Genomic DNA, 25,038 nt, shown 5'->3' on the forward strand with positions numbered 1-25,038 from the left:
ATGAGGTATTACTCGAGATGGATGCCTAGATCTCTCAAGTACATCTTGTGTATAGTAAAATTAGCCTGTTTGGTCTTGTCTGAAGCAGCTGCATAATGATCAAATGTAGCACTTGGCTTGTGTGAATTTTAATTGCATCTAATTTCCCATCTTACAAGAGACATACAGGCAGCAGAAGAAGTTGCAAATACTCATGCTGGATGGGGACTGTTGAGGACAGTGCTTGGAAATTGATCTTAATGGGAGGGAAGAGCACAGGAAGGTGTAAAACATAGCAAAACAATTTTTACCAACAATGCATGGGAAAGGAAAGGCTGAAGCTAGATGAGTAGTCACTAATGCTGACAGACTGTAAACAGGGATGGAAGAGAAAAGGCAGATTAAACAAATGGGCGTAGATGAAAGGCAGCTGGTTGTGCCTGGGAAGGATGATGATTCAACAACTCAGTGCTACTCAGCAAGAGACAATCTTTGTGAACACACAGCTAAAGTGAACTTCTTATTTATACTAAAGCTGCTTGAAACAAGTGTGAAAATAGGTCACAACTTCAACAGCCTGAAGTAGCATGGGAAAAATGAGCAGAGTATGTTCTGCTGTGAAGTAGAGTCGGAAGTCTAAAATCTGAGCAGCTGTATGAGTGAGAAATACTACAGAAATGCTCTCAGAAGGATCTGTACATTCACTCTATTGTCCATTTTATATATAGTAATTTGCTAAAGATCACAATGGAAGCAGCTAGGAAATCAAAGACAAACAGGGAATTATAAGGGCAGAAACTTTACTTGTGGTTGTATGCTGTTAATGAGGAATCCTGAAAACTGAAGATTTAAATATGAAACACCTACTTATCTTTATTGCCATATGTTTCAAAAACAAATCCTACCTATGGTGCTATTAGCAACATCAAAGCTTGTGAAATTTTTCTGGAAGTATTACATTTTCCATTTGGCTCAAAGACACAGAGGAAGGCTTTTCAAAGCCTTTGGGAATATATCACAAGAACAGTTACATTTATTAATAAGAAAACGCCCTGGCTTTGGAACAAAAAGACCAGCTTGCACATTATAGCCAAGTCCAGAGGGACATATGCAGGTGGGTTGAAGTACAGGTGGACTAATAAGCAAAAATACTGATACCAGCTCATTTCCATTTCAACACAAGCTTGATATTACATATTAGATGAAAAAGTTGGAAATCTTTCAAAGAAAAATGTGCTTGGTATTTCAAAAGCAGCTATCATTTTAGCATATTGTGTGGAACTAAAGGCCAGAGGAAAAGATTACTTTTCAAAATGATCCCTCTTTTTTTTCTTGCTCACCTACTCCCCAGAAATAATGAGAATGTAGATTTTAACCTTTCAGATATGTATTTCACATGATTTCACTGATTGTAATATTACACTTTCATATTTCTTTGTGAGGCAGTTGATGATATCGATGAAACAAATAGCATCATATGATTACAGACATCATGCCTTTGATTGACCAAGAATTCAATTATAGACATTTCACAGAAAGAGTATGAAAGATTCCAAAGGTAAAGTCATACTGTGCAGTGTTTTGAAACACTTTCCATCCTGAAAGTAATAAAAAAATGCAAAGCTTTTTACATGAACTTGGTTACAATTTAGATGCTGGATTATAACTGAAATATAAATGGCCATGCTAAGCATTTGAAATGTTTGCCTTAGCAAAAAGATAGTTCAAAACCTATCTATTATTAGTAAAATACACAATTTCATTTAACAGCAATATAAGTACTTCTCATAAGTAGATTTCCATTAGACTACTCCCAAATGACTGTGTCTATTTTAGTCTATAAATATAATTCCAACTCACAACACACAGACTGGATTTTGTGGCTGAGAATTAATTGGTCTGACAGTGCCAATGATGCCTTCTGTTAGTATTAAATATAGTTCACAGCCAAAAATTACATATGTGAACATATGTGTACAATTGGCACTCCAGAATGCACTGCATGCTATGGTGAAGCAGTGAAAATAGCTGAAGTGTTAAATTCTGAATGGAGATGTGGAAATATCACAAAATGGGACTTATTGTGAAAAAGAGGTGAATAAAACCATACAAAATTTAAATCTCACAATACTTCCTATTTATTGCAGAGTGCATCTTCTCCACGCAAAGTTCTGGAGTGGACAGTCATTAATTTTGGGCAGAAGAACTACACTGCAGGAATGCATTAAATTCACCATGTACCAAAAGTCTAAGGCAAATAAAATGTGTAAGAAAGTAGGAATATCTTTTTGAATCTAGAAGAGATAATGAATCCTATCACTAAAACACAGCAGTAAGCCTAATTTTAAAGTTACATGTGAGTTATAACTTTGAAATCAACATTTTTTATTTCATTTCTACTTTTAATATAGTTTCATAGCAAATTGGTATATAAAAAAATGTCAAGAGAAAACAGCAGGCAACCATATCAGGTCTTCATTTTGCACTCTCAGACTCTGAAGGGATTGGATAACCTGGGTAACTCAAACTCACATATAATGCAAGACAAATGTAAAATTTGGTCAGAAGAACACACTGCAAGGGTGCAGCAGGAACAGGGCAGTGTTGCTGGTCAGTGTGGAGTGGGAAAATCCCCCAGCTGGCACCCAGCAAGCAGCCAAGGACATCCTGTGCGCTCAGCCTGGCCATACCTGTGCTCTTGAAATGAAACCAGCTCCTGCAGAGCCAGCTCCAGTTTCTGCACATCAATGGCACACTGAACCCTGAGTCTGAGAGATTTTTTCCTTGGATACTCAAGAGGTGACTGTATCTGGATGGGCTCAGCACTTTCATTAAACATGGCACCTCTAACAGTGGCTATAACAAGTGAAGGGAAGATTTTCCTTGCCATATGCTGTTTACTGAACGAGGTTCAAGTGCTCAAAATCTTCAGTGTATTAGCTGCTTGTTCAGCTAAGATAACACTTCTCATAATGACTTTACACAGTATTATGGATGTGGCTTTAGCCTGCCATTTTGCTATAGTTAGTTTTTGATTTTTTACAAAAGCTCAGCATGGAGAACTAGTTTGCACTGAAAAGACTAAAAGTATTTTTCTTCTTTCCTTATTTTTCTGTTTCAAACACTTAAATTTATTCATGTCATTCCACACCTGTGGTTTGATTCTGAAAAGCACTACAATTTCTAGTTTCTCACATGCTTAGTGTAGCCCTTAAAAATGCTTTGCAGATTTATATTTTGTTCTCTGATTGCATTACACTTTATGTAAAGGAAATGATAATCTCACATGTTCTGGAGATTATACGAGCACTAAATCATTTAAAGTGCATTAAAATCTTCAACTGTGAGTTGAAACAAGTCTGAAAATATTATTACTAATACTCACCACGAGAAATAAGACTAATTGTTTTTGCCTTTTCATAGCATTGCACTTTCCATTGTCTCTGATGACAGACATTGCTGTCAGCCTATCTGTTTAGCTTCTATCCTAGGATCTAGAAACATTTTTACTACAAACTTTGGGAACCACTATGAAACACACAACATGATTGCAGACTGCTGCTGAAGTTTCTGCCAATTTGACTAAATATTCTTTTAATGTTTTTATTTCCTCCTGGGAAATGTAGAATTCTGACAGAATATAACCTAGAGTACTTATTGCACTCCAACACATGCTAAGTTTATAACTTTTCTTTCAAATTACTAATGTTTAAAAAAATAATGTAATTAGTACCATTCTTTAACCCACAAAAAAAAAGCATACTTTGCTTTTAAAATATTCAAATGTTCAAGAATTCTAGGCAGCTAATTTTCTTGAATCACTACAATAAAATTCAGTAACAATATCCAAGGCAACAGCCTACTATGTAAAAAATTAAAAATATATTTGTATCCATGACAATTTAGAGCCAAATATATAATGTAAAATAATTTTAACTCTAATGTATGTAGTTGTATGGCTACCATAGTTAAAAGCACAGTTAAAAACATAATTAGACCAATAATTTTCTACAAAGAAGTATGCTGCTGTTATCTCAGTGGGAGATAACCCTGGCCTTTAACTTGAAATAACCCTGCAAGTTACCTTCCTGATAAACAATGCAATATTAATATCACAGCTGGGAGCAGTTCTCTGAACACTCACAGCAGGTATCGAATTTGTTGCTTAATTTTTGTCAGAATTGTAACATCCCTTTCTAATGGATATCGTTAGCATCAAGTAAAAGGAAAAAGTAGAGTTCAAGATATAATTAAGGTAATTTCATATTAATCTAAGGGACAAAATTATCCACAGAGCAGCAAATATTAAATCATGAGAAGCATGAAAGTAACAAATTATTCAAGTCACATTTTAATGGTATATTTCAATATTCTTAGTTACCAGTAATAGAAAAATAAGTGTATAAAAATTGAAAAAAACCAAATACCTGGGAAAACCCTTGTGTCTGTGTTCAGCTTATATTGAGATTCCATGACCTGGATGATTTATTATGGTGTCATAGATAAGCTTTTAGGAGGGGCTGTTGCAAAAGGACAAGGGTAATTGTTTTACACTGAAGAAGGGTCAAATTTGATCAGAGATAAAGATTTCTGGATGCCCAGTCCCCTGGAAACACTCCAGGTCAGGTTGGACAGGCTCTGATCAACCTGATTTGGTTGAAGATGACCCTGCAATTGCAGGTGGGTGGGAGTAGATGTCCTTTAAAAGATCCTTTCCAACCCAAACTATTCTGTGATTCTACAGCCCACCGTTCTTTTTTAAAAAAAAAAAAAATAGACCTCTATAAAAAAAAAGTATTAGTAACAATATTAAGCAACTTCTAGATTCTTAGAACACGAGAGACACTGTTTTGACTAGAAAAGGGCAAAAGCCTGACAACTATTTGTTCCACTTAGAACAGCACTAATCCCAGCATAAATATTCCACACCTCTTAGTATGCACCAAGGTGAGAGGCTCTCTTTTTGACAAAATACACATTATTTGGTAACAGACTAAAAATCAAATTTAGCACAGATGCATAGCAGGCCAATGTGCCCAGATGTGAGATTTTTCCAAATTGTATAAACAAGGAATTATCTTGAAAAAAAACCAAACTGATTGTAAGATTTCCATAACTAACATAATTGTTAATTAGGAAGTTGTGATAAATGACAGTGAGTGTTCTGCTGTGCTTTATTCTCAGCTTAGTCTCACCCACAGTTTATTCTGGCATTCATCATGGCTTCACTTACCTTCTGTTAACACTTGGGATACAAGATAAAGGGGCTGGTCTAATGAAAAAAAAAAAACAAATCAAAATAGAAAACTGTTTCCCAAGGAATAAAAAGAAACTGCACTCAAAATTTGAAAAATATTAGTTTTGTGTTTGATGTTTATGACAATCACATTGTAAGGAATTTTCTTTTACAGTATTTAGTTGTTTGGAGGGTTTGTTTGTTTGTTTGTTTTTAAGTGTCTTTTGCATTGTTCCTATAGCAGCTCTGGCAATTTCAAAGAGCAAGGAGATTTTATAGGTACAGAGTGCTCAGCAGTTTATGCATCAGAACAGTCAAAAAGAAACTTCTGAAATCCCATAGTCAGCAGCTCTTATCTGCATTTCCTTTTAATTCTACATAAAATAAAGTGAGATTAATGAGAATGTCAGCTGTCGCACCTGTCAGTGTTATATGCTGATGGAATAAGCACAACACTGAAGGTAGAGCCTGTGTGTTATACTGATGTTTTTCTGCACAACCAAAAAATGCCAGTCAGTGATTTTTTACTGCCTTTCACAGAACCCTTCCTCCCAGATTTCTTTTGTAATCTTAGGTGTTGAGATCAGATATATATATATATATATGTTTATATGCACACACACACACACACACATATATATATACAATATCCCAAAGTTATTCTTAAATGTATTCCCCAACACAAAACCTATGGCTGTTTAACAATTATAGATTTACATCCTAATAAAAATAATTCAAAAATTTCCTAGTGAAGACTGACAGTCAAAACATCTGCACAGTATGACAAACAGTGGATCTAAAGCAATATGAAAAAGTATCTGGACTATGCTGCTCAAGTAGCCACTAAAACCAGATGTTAAAAAATAGTTTATAGAAATAGAAGTGCTGGGTCCTGCACCTGAGTCACAACAACCCCCTGCAGTGCTAAAGGTTGGGGGAAGAGAGGCTGGAAAGCTGCTTGTCAGGAATGGGCCTGGCAGTGCTGGCTGAGAGCAGCTGAACATGAGCCAGCTGTGCCCAGGTGGCCAAGAAGGCCAATGGCATCCTGGCCTGCGTCAGCAATTGTGTGGCCAGCAGGAGCAGGACAATGATTGTCCCCCTGTACCCAGCACCGGTGATGCCACACCTCAAATTCTGTGTCCAGTTCTGGGCCCCTCACCACAGGAATGACATTGAGGGGCTGGAGCATGTCCAGAGAAGGGCAACAGAACTGGGAAAGGGTCTGGAGCACAAGGCTTGTGAGGAGAAGCTGAGGGAGCTGGGGGGGTTTAGCCTGGAGAAAAGGAGGCTCACAGGAGACCTGATCACTCTCTACAACTGCCTGAAAGGAGATTGTAACCAGGTGGGGGTTGGTCTCTTCTCCCAGGCAGACAGCAATAGGATGAGAAGACATGGCCTCAGGTTGAGCCAGGGAAGGTTCAGGTTGGACATCAAGATAAATTTCTTAACAAAAAGGGTTGTTAAGGATTGGAATGGACTGTCCAGGGATGTGGTGTAGTCACCATCCCTGCAGGTGTTCAAGAAATGACTGGACGTGGAACTTAGTGCCATGGTCTAGTTGACAAAGTAGTAGTCAGTCAAAGGTTGGGTTCAATTATCTTGGAGGTCTTCCACAACTTAAATGATGCTGTGATTCTGTGAATTTTATATTTTTTAAAAAAAAGGAAAAAAGTAAAAAAAAAAGAGAGAGCATCTTTGCATTTACCTGGCCACACTGTCCTGTATCTCAAGGTTGCGAGGGTTGCAGCATGGTTGCATCATGGTGGTAAAAAGACACAGCAGCTTATAGAGCAGAAAAAAACACCCAGAAACAGAAGAGATGAAGAAAAACCTTCCCAACAATAGAGGGTTCAGATGAGTTAATAAGCTAGGACCAGAAGATCATGAAATAATCAAAGTAGTGTGAAATGTAATGGGGTGAAATGTAATACTACTACCAAGTGAACTGATTGCTGCTCTAATGACAAGAAACTTCTCATCTGAAGAAAACAAGGCATGTGAAAAACCTGACTGTCTTCACCAGATAAATAATGTCTGCATGATCTGGTGTTGTAAAAATAATGAATATTATCCCAAAATGTGTAAAAGCCACAGCAACAATAAAAACCTCATTAAATGTAATCTATACAATTCTTTCTTTCTTCAGAAAATGAACAGTTAAACAGAATCAGATGCAGAAAATAAATCCACTAGAGATCAGATGAATCAAATAGTACCACATGACAAAATTGTATCTTGTGCATCATAGCAAACCAAAACACATAAAATATCTGATTTTTCTTTTAATGGAAGAAGACCTATGTAAACTGAAGCAGTAGCAGCACTTAAAAAGAATAAATCGACTAAAGTGAAGGCTGGGCATTTTAAAGTGTTTTCTAGCCAACAAAGAGTAGTGATAGTGAACACAGTGATAGTTCTTAAATTCATGCAGATGTACATTCAAATTGATACAGGATGATGTACATTTACTTACTAATGCAAAAGATTGGCTCTTTCGAATCTGGAACACTCCAGCTCCCACACTTGCATCTTACTTTCCTACAAGCCAACTAGTAAAGCTGGAAGGTGCACAGAGAGAACAGCAACAGCTAAAGGTCTCTCAATGGGTTACTAGAGGAAATCTGTAATTTTATCTTTATCCTTGGTCTTAAGATACAAAATACATTCCTAAATGAGGACTGAGAGAGGAAATAGTCCAACTCACCCAATTCTGTAATTGATTGCTTTCCTATAAAAGGAGATGCAGAATTATATATAAAATTAAGATTCTCTACTAACCTGCAGAATGGAAGACCTATCCTGTGATAAGAGGAATATCTATCACTCCACTCCCACACAGCCACACTAGAAAGACCTGAGTATCTCTAATCTTTGCAAACCACATTATAATGATACGATCAATTATATTTTAGCTCACAGAAATAAAATTATTATTGTATCTCATTAATTTACATATTCTTTAAAGCAAAAAATGAATCAGACTGAGACTGATTCCTGGCAGACCTCAGTTGGAGCTAATCCTTCACAGTCCTCCTCAGCAGAACTATTTAAGCTACCATCAATGTGTGGGTTTGCGGCTCACTGCTGTATTTGCAGGAATTGTACCAGCCCCAGAGGTATTTCTTTACAGAGACTGCACTTCCCGAGAACAGAATAAGGAGCATCCTTACATCACCAACACAGCAGCAAATATTAGCAATTTTGAAACACAAAGATATATAACACCAATAGTTAAGGAAAAGAAAGAGGTTTTCAAATATATTATGCTATGTATTTCGTAAGAGAACTGTAACAACATGAAGCTAAAGGTTGCAGCTCTCTTCATTAGGCTCTTCACTTAAATAAATGCAGTAGATGAATAAAACTTCTGTGACAATGAGAAGTTAAACTGCCTTCATGTGCACATCACAGATTGCTGCCTGTATTGCCATGACGAGTCAGAACCAGTAAAACACGAAGCAAAATTCATTATGCCAGACTGATCTATTCATACCAGACAACAGAAGGATGTAATAAAATCAAACTTTTGCAAATATCCTATACATGTTACTATGGAAACTTAATAGGCAGTTTAGGGGTTTTTTTTTGCTTTTTCTTTTCACACCTTTTCATTTACTAGAAAATCAAACAATGTCATAAAATCACTTAATCATTTTGGTCAGAAAAGATCTTTAAGATCATAAAGTTAACCTTATGTTGCCAAATCCACCACTAAGCCATGTCTTTCAGGAAGATTCAAAACCTTTTGTAAGCTGAGAGGAGGTGTGAGGTAGCATTCATTACTTATTTTCCTAAAAAAAAAATCATACTCCGAAACAAGCTCCACCCTCCAGTCAGGGAAAGGAGAATTAAACACTCAGAGTACAAACTCAGAAACCCTTGCCTAAGGATTTCTGGCAAATGCTTCAAATAAAAATTAACATCACCTCAAACATAATGATTTTAAAACGCAAGCAAAAAGGAAGAAAAATACATGATACGTGGTTTAAGAATGGAGGAAAATCCATAATGTGATTTGGGAAGAACATGCAGAAATTGGGCTTTTGTCTCTTCATCGTGTTGAACAAATTTTCTCTAGCTGTTTTGAAAGATTTTCTAATTGGTCTCTCTGATACAGTAAATAAATAGTGACTGGTACTAAAAGGTAGAGATTAAATCTAATGGAAGAGAATGTTTTAGGGTGGACGTTTCATTTTACAAGATTTAATTCCACTGATACTTTAAATGTCAGAGAAGAAAGTGAGTACACTAAGACCCAAAATGATAAATATCAGGCACGTCCATCAAAGTCCAACAGGAATGTACTTGTGACTCCACTGTGTTCTGGGTTTGGTACTAGCAGTTGATCAATTAAATCATTCTTAGCCATTTAGAAAATAAAAATGCTTTCTCTCACCTTGTCCTACTCTTGTTTTCAGCCTTCTATGTCTGCTCTGACATTTTGTCTCTAAGCAGTGTCTCACAACCCCTCCTCAGCCAGCAGCTTGCTTTGCCCATGCCCATCCCAGGAGCAACAGCACCACCCCAGGCTGCCCAATGGAGAAATGTCAGAGAAGAGGGGAGTGCTGATGCCAACATGCAGCATCCCAAACTGCAACAGGCTTCCAAAGGAAGAAAAAGAATAATTTTAATAGTGGTAAACAAGTTCCACAGGACCAGCCATTTTGGATATTTAAATTAAAATGCCAGATCTGTTTTTGCTTTCTGTCTGTGTACACTGCTGTGATCATTTCAGATAAATATTCTGTGTCTTTTGTTGTTGACTTCTTAAGAAGTAGCATGATTGAATATGAGGTTCCCTTCCCCCTCAGACAACTAATCTTGAATTTTAATGCTTCATGATTCTCTTCTCATCTTTGTAGAAAACAGTATTTTCCACAAACATTCACTTCAATACAAAATTTCACAAAGCTAAAATGACAATGAGGCAATGCTAAAATTACACACCTAAAACTGGAAAATCAAGTCCACAGGATACAGTGCAAGTAATAGAAATAGCTCATAGATATTTAATTTTTAGGATATCTTTTAAAATTCTTTTAATGAATAACTTTCAAGCTGAGTAAAATTTTCCCTTTAATTTCTTAGAAACTTTTTTAAAGATAAGAAAATTCACTACATAATGATGTAGCAATATTATTATAGATATTATTACATTTCAGTTTTGTAAGTTATTGCCTCTAACAGCAGGAAGGACATCTACCTCAGTAACTTTGCTCCTATCATTAGACAGTACACTTACATAAATTCTGGTGACTTTCTGGAATAAGGCAGAAAGTTTAAACTGCAAAAAAACAAAAAAAATGGATGAAAATACAGACTCCAACATTTTATTAGCTGTTATTTAATCGCTTGCCTGCTTTTTGTATGTGTGTCTGTCTTAAGAAATAAAAATGCATAAAGCTTTATTACTTATGCACTGCAAGGCCAGCCACCATTTACCACATGCACCAACTTTTGAGAAATATGCTGTGTCAATCCTCAGGTCTCCACATTAAAAAAGTGACATAACTGCTCTGCATCTGAAGGAAATAGGCATTCACTAAATAAACAAAGAAGCCCCTACACATAGATTTCAATAGCAGCCACAGCCTGCATGGGAAGCTAGAGGGCCGAACGCTTGACTTACATGGTGCAGGCATCAGCCTGTACAGCAGGAAAACATTCACTTGGACATTCAACTTGGACATCCCAAGGTATCTTGCTGCCCATAATCTCCCCTTCAAACCTTTTAGAGAGGTGGCTGCATCTGATGAGGAAGTGTCCTTATGCATCAATCAGCAAGGGACCTGCACGAGCTGCAGACCAAGTGTACTGACTGTGAACAACCCAGGGCAGTTGAAATGACAGAAATTGGAGTGAAAAATGCTAATCTGGCTGCTGTTGTAGATCCCCCAGCAGAACATAGTCACAGAGCTCTGCAGACTATAAAAAAAGTTTCTCACTTCGCATCAGAACCTTCTCTCTAAAAAACCACTCAGTCTTTTTAGCTGGACTGAGGATTTGCATCTACAGCAGCAAACAAAAGTAGTAAATGATTCTGAGCATGCTGCAGAACTTTACTCATAAATGCAGTAAATTGAGAAAGCATAAACAGTGAAATTATGTAATTCAGCCCCTATTTTAAAAAACCTATGAATTAAAAGAAAAAGAAGGAAGCATAGCATTTTATGAAGAAAATACCAAGTTCTTGTTTCTATTGTGCCACCCGAAGAACTTGCATTTATTTAGACCAGCATGTGACCATAGAAAGTAACAGTTAAGGAATGCCAACAAGGAAACCAGCTGTTTTCCATATGAGTGCCATGACAGAAATGAGAAAACAAAGACAATTAAGAAACAACCAAAGCTGATGTCTTCTAAAGGTTTTAACTTTGCTACAAATTAAATAAAATGAGATGGAGTGGACTAAATGCAAAAAAAATCCCAGTCTTCAACTGCTGGTAGAACAATGTATTCCAGTCAGAAGAAATTGTGTGAGGAAACAGATTTTTTAACTAACAGTAACACCAAAATGCACACAAAAACCCCCAAAATTGAGAAATGTAAAAGAAAAACAGTATCACAGTGGAAAGCATAATGAATTAATTTATAAGCCCCTGAAGAGGAGTATGACCAACATGACCCAGCAACATGCATTCACAGCCCAGAAAGCCAACCTCATCCTGTACATCGTGATCCTCCCTCCCCCTGGAATTTCTATCAGCTGAACACAACTGGAATCACAAGTGGTAGTTAATGTTTGTTCCTTTCTGTACCTTTTCTGTCTTTTTCTAATTACCTCCTCTCAGAATTCTGAGTAATATTTTGAAAAACCTGAAGTCAGATGGGCTTGGAGTTTTCTAAGTTGAATGTTACTGTTATTGTTGTTGAATGAATAATCTAATGTTTTGTGGAATGTTTTAAGTTGACTGAATGTTGCTCAAAAGCTTTTGCCAAAGTTCTCTGATTTTCTAAGTTCCCAGTAAAGGCTTTTTTTGTTGTTTTGACTTCTTGAGAGTATCTTGTTGTTTCTCCCGTGCATCTAACTCGGAATACGTAAAGAAAAGTAAGCCCTTTTTAGTGTCTCATCAAGTGAGGTTTTAGTGGCCTTACTGCCTGTTGGAACAAGTCCAGATCCAAGCTGATCACAAGGCTGGAGCACCTCTCCTAGAAGGATGGGCTGAGAAAGTTTGGGCTGTTCAACCTGGAACAGCTCCAGGAACCTTATGGCACCCTCTAGTATTTCAAGAGGACCTGCAGGAAAGCTGGAGAGGGACTTTCTGGAAGAACATATGATGGGACTAGGGGGAATAGCTTTAAATTAAAAGAGGAGAATTTTTGCACCCTGTGGATGGTGAAACACTGGAACATGTTGCTCAGAGAAGTTGTGGATGTCCCACCCCTGGAACTGTCCATGACCAGACTGGATGGGACTTTGAGCAACCCAGTCTAGTGAAAGTTCTCCCTGCTCATTAAGGCCACTTCCAATGCAAATCATTCTGTAATGGCAAGAGAAGAAAAGAAGATGTGTATGTCCAAGTAAGGGAGAGGAGACAAAAAGCAGAAAGACAGCAGGAGTACTTAATGTGCACTTTGCAAGAGTATCTGACAAGAAAAGCCATTCTAAATTGAATTTATTATTAAGATACTTCTCCGAAGTCCAGTGAGTCAGAAGGATGTCTTCCAGGCAATGGTTGGAGTAATTCAAGTGCAATCTATAAGACTTGACCAAGAGGATGGTATAAAAGCTGCAATGAGAAGGGCTAGCATTCATTTGGCAAGAGTAGCAGCTCTTTTGCTCCTGTGGTGAAGTTACATTTTTAGAATCAGAAGAAGGCCAACAAAATAGTGGGAAGGGGAAGCAGCAGTACAAACCCATAAGCAGCACTAGCTAAAGAAAACACCTTGAATGTTTTCTTCATGAATGCCTCATAATCAAAACTGGACAGAGTTGGCATTCTGTTTGGGTCTGGTTTCCAGGAACACAGCCAGAGTAAACCCAAGCAAACAATCTAGAAGAGCACAATGATTTTTTTAGGAAATGGAAGTTTTAATCAGAGGTGTTTACATTTAACAAACAAGGGTAATCCTTATGCTTACAAAATCCAATTCTTGAAGACAAACCTCCTGCTTTCAATTAAACCATGAATATGAGTAAAGACAAATCATTTGGGTGGTTTGAAGTATCCTGGCATTCATTTGTTCTTCAGATTCAATCAGAACATATGAGCAAGATAAAAATCTTCTACTAGAGTGAACTTCCCTCAGCTTGCATGAACAATAAAAAAGTGCTGGGCATGGCTGATTAAAAAAAGAAGGGGAAAATGGCTACAGGTATCCAGTGGGCTCCCCACCTCTGAATACTCCCTATAATCCAGTCTCGAAAACAGCATTCTCTGGACGACCAAAACTCCTAGTACCAAGGGAAAATCCCAGTTTCACCATCCACCACAAGATGAAAGAGAACCAACCACAACAGAACACAAAAACAATCAACAAGTAACATCTCCAAGTTCAAATTTCTGCTTAATACTGTCCATATAAATAATTTTTTCTCAAATAACTTTGTTTCATTCTTTCTACTGATGTGAAGAAGCCTAATTGGAAGGCAAGTTTCTGTTTTATGAAAATCTCTGAGGGAAGATATTTATATTCAAATTCAGAAAGAAAAAAAAAATCCCTGTTACAAAATGAATAGATACATCCCTTGACAATCTAACCTGGCAGTTAGAAAACTCATCTGGGAGGTGGGAAGTCTATATTCAATCATTTGTTCTCTCTGTTTTAAAGAACTGGCAACTTATACCTCCCAAATAACTGCCCTAAGACTGAGGCTCATTTTCCAGCACCAAATTCCAACTTAGAACCATTTGTTGCTCCCCCTAACTAGCAAGAAATCATCTAAGCAGTACTATCAAATATAATTTGAATTGCATTTTTATAGTAAGCCATCTGCATCTTCTGCTATGGCAGAGTTATGTAATAAATTATAGACAGGACTATCACTTTCTGTGACATGCAAAAAATGACAGCAAATAGCAGCATATTTTGAAAAAAATATTCAGTTTCTGTGAATGCTACAATAGAAGACAGATAAACATTTATTTGTCCTGCCTTCCTTCCAGCAGTATTAATGAAATTTCAGCTATGGCAGATCCAGTAAAAAGTAAGAGAAAATGTGTTTTCCTGTATTTTAATTTGGTTTTCTCCAGCTCATTCAGGAGGGATGTAGCAAAAAATAAAACTGAATAAATAAGGCAGAAGCTGCATGCAGTAAGGTCCCAGGAGACACCAAGTTAAGTTAAATTTTCTTTAAGGAAATGTATTCATGGCAGTATGTTTCCCAGCCTCAGGCAAGAGCCTTTCAGATTCTTAAATGTTTAACTCCAATGAAAAAGGTGAAAGTATTGCATCAAATTTACCTTTGTGAAGTATAAATTGGACTGAAACTTGAAACCATCTTATTTTTGAGCAAACCATACAATGAGAATACTCTTCATAAATTTTACAAAGAGAAAATGTCTTTAACAACTCTTGACTTTCTAATTTTTGGGGTTTTTTTTCACATGCTTTTATACCATCTTTCTTTCAGCTTTCTTTCTCATACAGTCAATCAATCCTATGTCAGGTCTCTTCCTTTTTTTTTTTTTCCTACTCTTGTATTTTAATGTATTTCATTTCTCCTGATAATGACAAGTCTTTACTTTTGTCTTTACTGCAGAATCTCCTGGTGTTTATTGTTTTAAAAACTTCTGTCTACTCTTTTCAGAGGATTAACTGGAGGTTTTCTTCCATGAAGGTTGAAAATATGAACAATAGAGACACCTGCTTGCTTTAATTACCCTCTGTTTTCAAGAATCTCATCCATAAATTTTGAACATTGTTTCCTAATTTAAAATTGAAGTCCACCTACAAACTTTCAGCTTTTAGCCTTCACCCTACTGCTGCCACATTTACTCTTTCAGAGTCCATTTGTTTCTAATCATGGTGTCCCCTCAATCCTCATCCCAACAACCTTTTAGTTAAAACATCTCAAGTCAGCAAACTTCCAGTCTTTCCACTAACACGCAACCCAGGATTGCATCCCAGCTCACAGGCGGAATTACGAGCCCCGGCAGTACTCCAGCACTAAACCAGCAATGTCTAGGTGCACCCCAGCACCTCTCAGCTCTCCACCACCACCCCTCCAGCACTCGGTTTTCTTGGAAAGAGAAGGAAGCTGTGTTTTCTCTCACTGACTTCTCAGTATAGACAACATATGGCTCAAAACTGTGAGGCAATCTGCTCAGAGTCTGGCTGCACTCTCAGCTCTAACTCAATAAAGCTTTTCACTTGAAGTTTCTATGAATGCAATTCCTTGGGGACAGCACTGAAAGCCCCAGTTCATCTCACATCCAGCCAATGCAAGCCTGGTTCGATCAGCTCAAATAGATTTCCATTTGTACAAAGAAAAAGGAGGGGGAAATTTTGCATTTTTCTTTGCCTATCCATATGTAGCTCATCAAAATCCAGTTTCCCACCTGCAATTCTTTAAACTATCTATGTAGAAGGAAATATGAAACAGAAGGATTTCTTCCCCCCTGGATAAATTAAAATCAATTCCCCTGTCATGCACTAGTGCTAAGGCACTGCCATCTAGTGTGGAAAATCGATATAACAAAGAAAGAGGAAAAATAGAAAGGGGAAAAAAAAAAAAAGATAAAGTGCATTTGCAAAAAAGCAGATGAAATTCTATTGACTTCCATCAATTTTGAATACTCACTCATGATATTCATAACATTCATCATTCCACTTTATGGTAAAGCACAGAAACCCTTCCTTTTAAGGAAAATTCCCCACCTGGTAGGCTGGGCTGCAGTGGATTCCATTAGATGGTACTGCATCATGTTAGACAAACTCAGCAGAGCCCTTAGTCCCAGTAGCCTCATTTGGTGTAACTCTGTGAAACTAAAATTCTACAGTATTTAATGGTAGGAATCTCTTGGTAAAAAACAGCTTTTTCTCAACTGCCACATATTTTACTGCAAATTTAGTTTCAAGACTTGATTCTCCAAATCATGTTATATGAAAAGCATTGCAACATAGCAATCTGCAAGACCAGAAATTAGAAATTTTTGGGTTTTACCACTTTGTACACTAGCTGAAGATTTTTCTCTTGCCTTCCAAACATTCCTGTCCATGCAGCCCCAATTTCCTTTGTTTTATGTCCTGTGAAATTACCTACAATTACTCAATGAACATGAAAAGGATTTGACCTGTTTTGCTTGGACCAGCTTTGTACAGATGAAGTTAAATACTCATGACATGAGCCAATGGAGCATAGATAGGATAAATTTACAAAAGTTGCAGAGCCTTCATAAAGACCAGTGATTGTAAGCACCTTTATATTATTTAGTATTCCTACAACTTTTGTAATCTCTGTATTACTGCTGTTCTGATCAAGAATTTTAAACACTTGAGTAACACTGTTGCCGACTTCTTTCCAGAACTGTAGCAAGACAGTTTTATGTTTGGCTGCTACAGATATTCTGTATCATCCCAAAGAAAGCCCTCTTTAGAACACAAGCTACATCAACGACTGAAAATTCACACAACACAAGCCAAAGTGTTTTAAACACCGTGTCACTTAAGTTTTGATTTATATTTAATGTGGACATAGAGGGACAGACTAGCTGACACCATCAAGACATCCAGATGTTCTCTAAGTGGATCTCAGTGAGCTCATAACAAGGATATCTGTACCAATCTGCCCAATCCCTCCATCACAATAAACAGTGATGGAAATACACTATATGCCCCACCTAGGAGAATAACTTTTGAGAAGAAAACATATTACTAGGCATAACTGACAAAATTTCATTATTATTGAGTGTTTTGACAACCTACAACTGACACAAGAACTTACTTAAGATCTTTTCATTATGCTGCTTCTCTGTGACCATGTATCTATATTTATAGATAGATATAAGGTGTCAGTCAAAGTAAGCAATATTTCTGTTTTAGTTTGTTGTCATAAGGGAATTTTTAACAGCACAAAGAACCTTCAGCTACATCACTTCGGCAATCTTTTCAGTAATGTGGGAAAAGCAAGAGGAATAGCCAACATTTTTATTATATATATAATCCTAGCTACTAGTGCCTCATGTTCTACTCTTACATTAAAATTTCAAGAAGGAAAAAATTTAAACTTCTGAAATATCCTCATAATTAACTACCTTGTATTTATGCTATGCATCCAGTCTGCAGTGTATTGCTAACTAGTAACTCCATATTCTTCATATTTTCTTTACTATTATTTTTTTAATAGTAAAAAAGACTACCAAAATAATCCTCTTCAGCATTTTTGCAGTTGCTACATAAATTGACTCAAGCTATGCTAGGGGAAAAATACAGAGGCTGAAAAACAGCAGCAAAAAATATGTCACAATAAAGAAACTCAACACTGATTAAAACCATCAAAATGGAGAGAAACCCCAAGAAATCTAAGGCAGGCTGTCACCTTTATGAGGGATAGCACCAGAATCTCTCCAAAAAAATGACAATAAAAATGATTAAAGTTTTAAACAGTGGTGATTTTCTAAAATTGTGAGAGTTCTTTCTTTAAGCAACATGTGATCAACAACCACAGTGCTACCCAATATGCAGTTTGATTACTTTTTCAGATACTTTCTTAGCTGTGGCCTATTTAACATTCTATGGTTTTGAGTTTGGGGCAGAAAGTCCTGTAAGAAACTTTATCCCGAAGCTATAGTTTCTGTTCTGATAGGACACACTGATAAGTAAAAAGACAACATAAAGCTAAATCTTTGAAGTTTTTGACTTTGAGAACAATCAGAATTTATGGCTTTCTAGCACCTACTTAATTTACCTGCAGCAGTTCATTTCTCTCTTTCTGAGAAGTGTTTGCAAATAGCCAATGTCAAGGTAAATCACATCACAGAAGAGAACCACAAGATGACTTAGGAGATCAAGATGACTTAGGAGATGCTCAGCATCCTGCTCAAAAGCAGTCAGTTATGAGGTTGGATCAGGTTAGCAGGACTTGATTCAGACAAGTCCTGAAAGCCTCAAAGGATGCACAACAGGCACAGCATCACTGCACAGACTGTTCCAACACCTCCTTAATGCAGGAAATGTTTTGCCTTTCATCAAGGAACTTTTAAGTCTATTAAGAAGCTTGAAGGCTGAGTGTTATGTGCCTACCACATGTAACATTTAACACTCTTAATTTCCTGATCCACAGTCTAAAACCATACACCTTTTTGAACAGGAATTATGGCAACATGCTCTGGACCAGCAGTAATTGTCTAGTAATTTGCAATAGCCTTGCTCTATGACTGCTTGATAAGAAAGTAAATAGCTTTTACCAGCATTGCTTTCACTGTTACAAACTGACTTAATTGGGCAAATTAATGAATGAGAGCTAACCACTGCTAGAAATCAAGGTGAACTTCAATAAAATATCAGTTTCTGGATTGCTGAACCTACGCTATAACCACAGGGTAAGGAAGGAAAGAAGTGCAGTTTATTGCCAGTCACAGAGGTGATAAGAAAAACTAAATTTTCCAAACCAACAGTCTAAATTCAAATTTGTCTAGCCCTACTGCTTGCCTGGTACTCAAAGTGCAGATAGAAATTTTCACTGAACTTGACTGGATTTTCTGAAAATACATTCAAGATTGAAAGTATTGATTTGGAGGTCAATTTTAGTCTCCTATTATTATCAAATGTGATTTATTACACATGGTTCATTCAAAAGGTTAGCTATTTTTGCAAGTAATCTCACTATGATGACAGAGGATAATCCTGATTGCAAAACCATGTATTAAAATATTTTTAAAAACCAAAAGATATCTTCTCAATGTTCAGGATATTTTTACTGTGTTCAGAACATGCAGCCAAGCAAACACTCCAGGTTCCTTTGTACCTTTATGCATCATGTGTAACAATACAAAAAGTCTTGCATACATCATTAATATTAATTATAAATGAAACAATTTGCCATAGTCCAAAAAGCAAATATTTTTTCCTTTTTTTTTATTTCAGATTACTTATTGTTTGTAACAACTGCTTTCTCCCTCCGAAATTTGCAGGCAAATAAAGAATATTTAGCTTAACTATATTAAGTTTGAGGTTACTATCAAATTTAAGCTGCTTCAGCAGCATGACTGCAGGAACACAGTGTGTCATACCACTGCAAAAATATGAATTAAATGCAACTCTGGTCTTACTGGTGCCTTTTACCAAGAACCCTTTGGTTCTCCTGCATAAAAATAACTCACTAATAAGGATTGCTCACGTATTTTGTGCTACAACAAGTTTTCAAACTGTGGAATGCCCCACCCCAGACTCATTGCTCAGGCACTGAAGCAGACCTGTGATTATGGTGCCTGGCCAGAGGTCCTTGGATGATGCAGCTCTTGGCTTATTTGCTGGTTTACACTGAGGGCAGACATGGCCTCTGTGAATACAGCATATATTTATATATATTTATATCTTTTTATATCTATATACACCTCCAGGGCTGTACTAGCCCTGAAAGGCCCACTGGGTTTCCCCCACCCTGCCCAGGACCCACTCCAGCTCTCCCCCCTGGGGGTGGCAGACCCCAAGGCAGTAGCACACTCTCCAGCTCCCCTCTCCATTCCCCATGGCCTTACACCCACCTTGCCAAGTCCACCCAAAACTCACACATGTGCATTTGGCAAGGGTGACCAATGTTCAGCCTTGCTCCTAAGCCCACATCCGACCCCTCATATCAGAAAAGCAAAAGCATCTCCTGAAGACATGGACTTGCACAGTCCATGCAGCTTTTACTGATGGCATCCCTGGAAATGGGATTTAGGAAGGAAGCACTGCCAGGAGACAGTCGCTGGGGAACTGATTAGACAGAGCATTTAACCTAATCTCCTCTGCCACAAGCACATTCTGCTTCCTGTAATCAAATGTGATCACAGATGCAATTATTTAGGGGCATAATTCCACCAATTTAGACACCAAACTACTTCAGCTACAGGTGGAAAAAATAAATACTGAAAGTAGAGAAATAAAAATGTGAGTGTTGTTATGACTGGAGGCTGAACTATTAGACAGCTATAAACTTTGCAGGTTATGAGGTAAAACTTCAAAAATTCCAATAATCTTCAGGTATCTAAATAACAAACAGTTCTGAAAAATTTGTTCCTTCTATCCTAAATAATTACAGGGTTATTTTGAAGCCAAAGGATGTCATTATCTGCTACTCCATATGTTCTGGGGGGAACAAAACCACACAGACTGTGTCTCTCTCTGTCTGTAAGATTTAGAGAGGTTATATTCATTTCCTGTATCCCCAGAAACAAACTGATGTTTGTGTGAAGATGAGAAATTTGTATTTGCAAGCTATGACAACATTAAGATAGGTAAACAATCACAGCTTTCTGAGGGATTGGTAACATAGAAAATTGAAGTCTATGGGTCCTAGGCAAGAAAAAATTCCAAGCAGGATTGCTAATGACAGTGGTCTTAGCTCCATCCCTTAAAGAGTTTTGTTTTACTCTCTAAATATGATAAGGCTTAACTACAAATACAGATTCTGAAAATTCCTTCCCCGAAGAAGGGGTACATCAAATGGATAAGTCAAGCAGAAAGGCAGGTGTGGGATTTGATGCCAAAATTTTGGAATTAGAAGAGGACGGAAACAACCTTGCTTGAACAACAGTCCCATTCTATCTTGCATCATTAATAGCTAAATTATTTTGTTCTTTCTTTTTTTTCCTGAAGTCCATGTAGCTTCAGCAATATTGATCACATTTGTATAAAGGTGTATAATGGTATTTTTAGGACAGAATGAGTGATATTTATATTGCCAAACACTGGAAAGAGACAAAAATAGATAGAAAGGCAAGAGCAGCCATGCCTTTACTTTGTTTCAGAACTGCTCAAAAGCCACAGTAGGCATTAACAACAGAAATAGTAACAGCTGTCTGAAAAGAACAATACTGAGGAGTGACTGCCTATAAAGGGGTGACTGTGAGAAGAAAGGGAAAGAAAATGTGTTTACTAAGCAAAACTAGCAAAAAGTGTTGTTTAGTTTTAATCGTTCTGCACTGTATTATCTACACATTACACTGATTAAATTGTTGGCACTCAGTTTTACTGATTTATCTGCCTTCCAGCCCTTCTGTAGCTGATTTTCATATTATTTTGTATTCATGAGTTTCAATGAGAATTGAAATAAAGAGAAAAGTTGGATTAAGAACCAGAGTGTTAGAGAATACTTTTGTCCACAGAATGGACATTTGTCATTACTCTCCAAGTTTTGCAGGTGTGGTGATTTTAATCATGATTTGAGTAACAAAAGAGGGAGGATCTCAATTAAACTTTTAGTAAGAGGTTATGAAAGTAACCCTTTCATTGAAAAAATGTTTATATGCTCATGAATATATGCAATACTGGGACTTTTTTGCTCCTATCATTAAATAAAGAGTTTCACAGATCCCTGTGACATATATAAAATATTCACTGATACAAAGCTTTTGGAATGATAGGACACTTTTAATAATTTCTGTGGAATACACCTACATAGTTATAATCCTTGAAAGAACCTCTCAACATCTACATTCAATAAAATTTAGAACAATTTCTACTCATTTAAGTTGCAGGAGAATGTTTACAACAAAATGACGAGTGTGATGAGTCCCTGAGGACTAGCACTTCTCTCTTTGGGAATATTTGTTAATACTGCTAAAGGCTAAAACCCAGCAAAGGTGAAAGAGAAAAGACACAAATGTATCTGAAGGTTAGTGTTGTCTGATTATACAAGAAATAAATATACTGACTTAGTTTCTGAATAGTATCTTTCTGCTAATACAGAGAGAACATCTCTGTAAGTATCAAATACAATACAACTGAATGTATGCTAAGCAAAGACTTGGAATATTTATTTTCAGTTATAAAAGTCAATGATGATGTTGATTTCTCCCCCCAGTTTCTCAGTCCACACCTCATTCAAGAGGTGTGCAGAATTCCACAGTGCACTAGGTGCCATGAGTAGTTGCACTTGTAACCGAATTGTTGTCTCTGGATCGACTTAGTCACCGCATTTTATTTTAAAGTGTTGTACCATTCCCTTCAAAAGGAAATACTATTATTTCTTATTCTATAAGCCACTCTAGTTTGCTTTATTTGCTCTGTGCATGTCATAGGGACAGAAAACAGGTCAGGTGGAGGGTACGTGCCTGGAGCAGTACAGAGCCAAGCCAGAGGCAGTGGCAGGCTCCAGAGGCAGCAGCCCCTGTCTCTGCACCTCTTGCTCAGAGCCTCTGCCACAGGGTTCAGGCATGTGGGGAACAATGAGACAGGGCATGACTGCATTTTGACCCAGCTACTCTCAGCTGCAAGATATTGATGAGGGAATCATTGCACCAGCTGTAACTCAGAGCAGTCATCACGCAGACCCGACAGCACAAAGAACAGGCAAACGTGCTGTTCCCTATCTCTGACGGCAAATCCCCTCTTTTGAGCAGCCCTGGGGAAGACAAGATACGAGTAATTTTGCAAAGAAATAGTATTTGCATAAAAGTTTTTAAAGCATTGTATTCATCTTGTTGCTAGAATCATGAAGCCCATCAACACCACCATGATTTTTACTGCTGAAGTCCCCAAAATATTTGGAGCTGTGATGATATGGAGTTGCACCTTACAGCAAGATGCACCCTTTAGTTTGTCTTCTGAAGCTATGCTGTCAAAAAGTAACAAACGTGGTAAATCTATTTATCATAATCTCATAAAATGCAAGCAAAATGGAATGGCATTGGTTTCTAAAGTTGCCATAAAAATTACAAATCATCACTGCTTAACTTCTGACAGGATTTTGTGTACTAAAAACAGTTACGAATCCAAATAACCACCCATGTAGTTTGAATTTTCACCTTCATGTGAGGGATTAGCATAAGGCTATTTGTTGCTTCAGTCTCAGTGAAGTTGCAGTTTTGAATGGAACTTGATTCTGAGTTTCACACACTGTTGATCCTTATAAATATGATTAGTTCCATTTAGGTCAAAGAAAAAAAAAAAAACAAAAGGAATTAATTCACTGAATATTCTTGAATTTATATGAGGTAAAAGCTAAATGGCTTAAAAATAAAAAATAAAAATAATACAAAACATTTAAATGGAAGTTCTTAATCTCTGCTGAGAATGATATTTTACACATAGGACTTTTTCTCCTAACGTTTATTCAATATATGAATTTTAAGTACAGTATAAATTACTTCTTCTGAAAAAGAACATGCAGTTTGATCAAGCTGGAGTGAACAACCTCCCCAGGAAATCCATCATGAAGCATTCGATTTTCTAAAGCAAAATGAAATTTGCCTAGTAATTTTTTTAGAGGATTTTCCACTGGACTTCCAGTGGCTCGGTTTATAAAAGAGCTATGATTTGAATGGCATTATTGCTCCACATGCTTTAGGAAATAAAGGTCTTGTAAGGAGAAGTGAAACAAAATCATCCTTGGATATAAAAATCACATTAGTTTGTTAGCTGGTATAATTCCTCCACCTTTTTTCAATCATAGTCAAATAACCACCAACCAGATAAGCAGTCTGTAGTGTGAAAAGCCCTGCAAACACAACCCCGGGCAGCTTAACTCTGTCACAGACTTCTTACATGACCCTAGCAGTAAAGTACTCCAAAATGGGAGATGGAAAATCAGAATTAAAATCTGGGAGTGAATGCAGAGTGGGGCTGAGCTGTTCTCCTGTCCCACACGCGAGTGACACCCGGGACCCGCCGAGTTGCTGAGACAATCAGTGCAGGGCAGTGCTGAGCTTGCACCACATCAGTCTCAAGCTGCTCCGGACCCCAGCAGGGTGAGATGGACACACACCACCCTCTGCACTTTCTTTCTTGACCCATCTGGGTATTCTTAGCTCAGCCTTACACTGGTAACACACGAGAACTCCTGGCTGCTTGGACCAGGCCATGCTGGCATGCAGCTGGACCACAAAGAGGACCTTCCCTGTGCCTCTTCTCTCCTCACAACCACGGGATCTTACTTTTCACCCCCAAGAGACCTGCCTGAGCAGTTTTTCATTTCTGGAGACCTGTGTTTAAATGTGGAACTGTGGCAAGAAATGGATAAAGTGACAATCAGTGAACACCCTCTTGGTGCAAATCTCAGTGAATTTTTGTTTACCACACAAATTCTCACCACAGTGTAACAAATGTGGTACTTGCAGCAAAGGAGACCAGCCATAGTGAAACTCCAGCCATATCATACTGAAACTCCAGCCATATCATACTGAAAAAGCAAACCTTGCAAAACACATTCTATTAGCAGTAATGTTTTAATTTTAAATCATCTGCCTGGAACAATATTAAAAGGAAAGCTTTTGTATGCATAACTTCTGTGCTTGAAGAGTAGATAACTAGAATTTCATGTTGACACTAAAGAAAAAATAAAATATGATTTGCTCATCTTACTGTGGAAAAATAAACATTTCCCTGCAACTACTGTCATAAATCCTTGAAAATCTATGAAATGATCTGACACCAAGAAGTGGTTCTCCTGCAAAATATTACAGATCCAGGAAAGTCAGCTTTTCTAACACTGTCACTCTTTTCCCCAAGTAATCCATAAGAAATACCAGTGTGGGATAACACAAAACCAGAGTGTTTCCATTTCCTGATGTCAAAAATAACAGCTGCTTCCATCAACTCTTGCTTATTCTTTATCTAGCATTGATCCTGGTATATAATTTCCGGGATAGTTGATTTTCTTATCTCTAGTTAATCTCCAATTCTATTTTTAAAATATCACACAACATTTTCAACACTCAGCTTTAAATATTAAAAAG

At 37.2% G+C, this 25,038-nt stretch overlaps 1 protein-coding gene and 1 long non-coding RNA gene across 2 annotated transcripts in view; both read right to left on the reverse strand.

Annotated features, from left to right (window-relative positions):
* The window catches only part of LOC147652985 (uncharacterized), a 34,966-nt gene extending 14,898 nt beyond the window's left edge, over nucleotides 1-20,068 (reverse strand). Inside the window, exon 1 of the long non-coding RNA XR_015286853.1 lies at nucleotides 19,864-20,068. This is a non-coding gene — a long non-coding RNA (uncharacterized LOC147652985). The remainder of the gene's footprint in view (nucleotides 1-19,863) is intronic.
* Nucleotides 1-25,038, reverse strand: part of KCTD8 (potassium channel tetramerization domain containing 8) — an 89,944-nt gene that overhangs the window by 58,441 nt on the left and 6,465 nt on the right. The window lies entirely within an intron of this gene.

This window comes from Cyanistes caeruleus, chromosome 5 (assembly GCF_971803275.1).
Source record: "Cyanistes caeruleus chromosome 5, bCyaCae1.hap1.1, whole genome shotgun sequence".
Classification (NCBI taxonomy): Eukaryota; Metazoa; Chordata; class Aves; order Passeriformes; family Paridae; genus Cyanistes; species Cyanistes caeruleus.